The sequence below is a fragment of the Gavialis gangeticus genome, unplaced genomic scaffold (genome assembly GCF_001723915.1).
Source record: "Gavialis gangeticus isolate Ggan-Ray unplaced genomic scaffold, GavGan_comp1, whole genome shotgun sequence".
NCBI classification, from domain to species: domain Eukaryota; kingdom Metazoa; phylum Chordata; order Crocodylia; family Gavialidae; genus Gavialis; species Gavialis gangeticus.
In genome coordinates this window covers 12196164-12201100 of record NW_017729016.1, presented here as the reverse complement: position 1 = coordinate 12201100, position 4937 = coordinate 12196164, and positions in this window count along the sequence as shown.

Sequence of the window (4937 nt, the reverse complement as noted above, 5' to 3'; positions counted from 1 at the left end):
AAAAATGTGCATTAGCCTATTTTAATGCACATTAGCTAAAAAGCACAGTTTGTGACACTTCAATGTGCATTAAAGTAAGCTAAATGCACATTAAAGCACGCCTGTAAATGCAACCACTGTTGACAAGCCATGCTTTTGCCTTACTTAAACAGACTTTGTTTTAGTGCTATCACAGTTGTTAATTAAATTATAAGAATTTTGGGGTTTTGTTTCTCTTAAACATGACAATTAAGAGCAGGATTTTACAGTTCTTACTCCCTGAACTCTAGTTCCCCTTTTATCAAAATTCTTTTTAGATGCTTGTCAATTCAGACCTCACATTTTCTGTGGTTGAAGAAATGACAGTAGAGTTCACCAGACTGCAGAGCTTGTTTGCAGAAGCAAAGCTTTCGTTTACAAAAATTAAAGAGTGAAATTTTGTCCCTACTTAAGTCAACGGCAAAACTACCATTGTCTTTAGCAGGATTAGGGTTTCACCACAAGTTCTAGTGACTGTAGAGAAAGCTTTCTGAATTTGCATCCAGTATAAACTGATGCACAGTTTCTGGGCCAGCAGCCTGAAACAAAAACTATGTAGTAAGGTCAACATTTTCAAAAGTAGCCAGATTTGGGGTCCCTGCATTTTGGGATGCCCAATATGAGAATCCTTGAGAGGGTTGAGCCACTCCAACTGTAACTAAAGTCAAAGAGTTAGCATGGTCAGTTGTTAAAAGGTAAAATTAAGTCAAAAGTATTGGTTCTGCAGGAAAGACAACATTGACTTTAGTTGCAGATCAAAAGGTTCACCTAACAAAATACCTACAAAAAGGAATGTGGTGTATTTATTTGGTTATACCTCTTACGAACAAAACATGGAACTGTCCAGGAGCACAACTAATACAGATATACGTGCATTTCCCTTGAAATATAATGGATGCCAGGAATGGTGCCATATTGCTTTTTTACCACCCTTTCCCTTTGTGTTCCCATTTTGATTCTCTGGATACTCGCTTATTTTGGCCATTCGTGCAACTTCTTTACCATACAAGGACCAGATGTTGTGGTCATCTAGCGCAGTGTTTCTCATCCCATGGTATGCGTATGACACAGGGTATGCAGGTGCTGTGGTTTGAGTTTGGCCCGCCCCCCTGCCTGGCAGGTTGGAGGGGTCTTTGCCTGTTCGGGGTGGCCCGCCCCTCCCGCTGCAACCAGTGCACCGGGGCTTTCACTCCCTGGTGTCAGTGTACCAGAGCACTGGGAGGAGGGCCCCGCACAGGCTGCTTTGCCCCAGGCCATGGTTCGCAAGGAAGAAGTGGGACTCGGCTCGCAGCGGCGAAACCAGAAGTGCCACGTTGGGACTTCCAGTTTCGCTTCTGCCGCATCGATCAGCAGGTGGTATGGATGGTATCAAAGGCTGAGAACCACTGTTCTAGGGTGAAGGGGAACTATACTGACCCTGTGCTACCTGCTCCTAACTTGTGGCACTCATTCTAACCCTATGAAGAGAAAGGAAGTAAGTAGCTGCATTCCTTACTGGACTAAGAAGAGAAAAGTATATAGGAGGTGTCCCCTCCAGTGCCTGGAGGCTTAAGAATTGGAAGTATTTAAACAGAATACCTTCACCTGGTTGGCCTTGAAACTGGATCCTTCGCTCAAGCAAGCGCAACCTGATGAAACAGAGATACTGGTTAGAGGAGCTCCTCGGTAAGTGCAGCTAAAGAAAATTTGGACTCCAATATCACTCTTGGACTCTTGGGCACAGAGGCTAAACATGCCATGCAAAGCGCAGAACTTGGTGTTTTTGTTAAATATAGTTCTAAACTCTCATTACGCTTGAAAGCATGTGTCAGCTTGGAAGGCACTGACAAGTCTGTAACATTACACCCCTGTCAGGGATCTGTAAAGGTGTTCTAACACCAGCTAGGTTTGTTTAGCTTGCCTGAGAGGTTATGCTTTTCTGAAATCTCCCACAACTGGAGCAACATTCAGGTTTTCTGAATTTTTCCACAGTTGCACAATCGCCAAGGCAACTTCTCTTATAGCATTAGCAAGAGTGCAAGTTTTCACACCCATGCCATCCCACTCTGCTCTGAACAGGTATAGTGTGGGTGAGGCTTGTTAACCAAGAACCGGGAGACAGCCATTTAAAGGATTTGCAATGATTTTCTTATAGCAGGTTGCCCCCCGCCACCTCCTTTGGGTGTGGGGGGGTTAGCTCTGCAAGCTAAGAAACAGAAAGGAGCTCATTAATCTATTTGTAGTGTCCATGTATTTCCATATTATTTAAAAACTATGTGGATAATAATTAAAGTCCCTGCTCCTCAGAGTCTGGGGTTCATAAACCCAGTGCCTGTTATCTTTTAAATTAAGCACTAAGCCATGATCAGGTAAACAAGTCTATTAAGCATCAGGTCTGTAAAGTTCCCTAAGAATGGTGCTAAAGCCGGCATGAGGGATTTGGGTCAGCTGAGATACAGGATATCTGATCTAGCAGATCCTGGCTGGAATTTCCTTAGTAGCTGAAACAGTAGAGGACCAGCTGAATTGTCAGATTCGTCGGACAACTTAAAATGGTCCTAAAGTAAGTGGTAGAAATAAGTCTACTGCTTTTTTACAGTGGGGAGGAGGGAAATCATATAAAAAAGCATCAACAGAATCAAATCTATTTAATTCTAAACTGAGTCAGCAGCATTATGTAAGCTGTGCTCACCTCCCCCTCCAATCCATGCAAGAGCCTCTCTGAGAAAATAAATCAAGAAGAGACATGCATACAAATCCCTTTTGTCACTCTAATAGTGAACATTTGCAAGCTGTTTTCAACTAGAATGCATATACATTTTCTAAATCTTTCTGCGCTACTCTGTAGCATGTGTACGATGCCGCTTGGCTTCATGAAATAGGCAGAAAAGTTCAGCAAATATATACACCCAGTTCTTATTTTCTGGTATCATGCCCATGTTGTCAGAAGCATTAAATGAAAGCATTCACCTGGCTAACAAACAGGTCAGGTTCACTGTAGGTTAGGACAGTTAGCCTTATTTCTACTGTCTAGTATCTAAGTTTTAAAAATCGAGTAGCAGTTGACCTATAGTATGCTGCTCTCATTTTGTAGTGCATGAGGAAAGGTCACTCGAGGGGAAAGAAACCACTGCTCTCTTTAAATTGTGCCTACTCAGTTTATTTTATGTAACTAAGAAAAAGAAGGCAAACCCTCCTCAATTATATTTAATGAGGTGGTATCTCAATAACAACCATGCTCTGCTCTTTTAAGAAAGAAAAATAGCCCAAACTTCAGCTGTATCCAAGGAGTATTTGGCACAGCTGAGCGAGGAGGCATAGAGATGCCCTTTTGCTCCCCTGAGACTAAGCCAACTCCAACCTGCACAAGCTGTCGGGGACCTCCAAGGGCCACGATAGCAGCTGAAGATCATCAGAGAGCTCTAGTGCCCTGGCCCATCCCAGGCCAACATTCACAGCCCTGCACCACCCAAGAAAAGCCCCTACACACAGGGTTTCCTTGAACAGCTGTATCCATTAATAAAGCCTCTTTGTTCTAGTGGTCTTAAAAGTTGAGTGGTGTGGAATGAGCAGAAGTGAGCTCCAAAGAAGCAGAATATGGATTTTTTTTTTCATGTTTGCTTTGACACTCTGTTAGGTATAAAGAAAGCCTGACAGAATGGTTGTTTTTGTGAAGGGTTTGTCTACCCTGTTTTCCTGAAGGCTGTGAGTGAAATTAGAGAACTGGCAGGACTGCCATCAAAATACTATGCAATGGAATCCAACTGATTGATCAGCAAGTTACTCTTATTCTGAGTTTTAAAACCCCATTTGGATCAACGGAGGATTTATCACTTTTTTCAAGGGAGTCAGGATCTCACCTTCTCAGTTGTTATTAAAGCCATTTAACTAAATGTTGACCCTTGACTGAGAAACACGTGGAAAAAAGGAAGTCTTTGCTAAAGATTTACTGGCACATTCCTGATGCTTCAATTAAGCACTGAAAAAAATTAAACCATGTAAAAAATCCAGTGCATCCTCCAGCAAATACACCAAAGATAATATCTGATGTGACTAATTCCTACAAGATAAAAATAAGCAATGCATCCCCCTTTATGACAGACAGCTTTCAGGATCTCTTTGTACAATGTGCAAATGAGGGCACTCACCTGCCATACTTTTTCACTGTTTGCAAAGTGATTACTACTGTGTTAGAATCACAGAATGGCAACAACTCCAGGATACAAAATATACTCATTTTCCAGATTTATTAGCAGGCTGCTTGAGATTTTGGAAGACTTTCACAATGAAACCAAATGACCCTTGGCGCCCTTTCGCTGTGGAGACGCACATTCCAATGACAATTCTAATACACTCCGCGAGCCCCTGAGCAACAAGGTCTTCCTAGCATCATCTTGGCACTCTCAAATTCCAGTCAGCTGACACACACAACAAAATTTATTGCTGCTGCCTATGACCTGAGCAGTAGCCAAAAATTCAGGATCTGGCAGGTTATTCTAGTTAGAAAGAGACATTGATGACGGACTCTGGAATCCGATGCACGCATGTTTGTTTACAAAGAATCACCAGTCCTCTTCCTCCGAATGCAGGAAGAATCAGACACAAGGAACCTGTTTCCTTGCTGACAGCTCCAAGCCTCTTTTAGCCAGCAACCGAACCAAGACTTGCATTTGTTTTAGGTAGTGACATGCATCAATTTTTGATCAAGAACCCCTTTCATTTCAAAAAGCTTCCATAAAGGAGCTTAGATGCTTTTCACAAACATTTTAAATGAAGGGGAATGGTCACACTCCCCAGCTTCTATAGGCTCACCCCAAACTACAATTTTTTTTTATACTATCCAGTTATTTACCTGTTGCCCAAACATTTGACTGCTTTGTTTCCAAAATATTTATGAATTTTAAACTAACTCTTCATTTTGTACTTTTCTCCCATGCGTG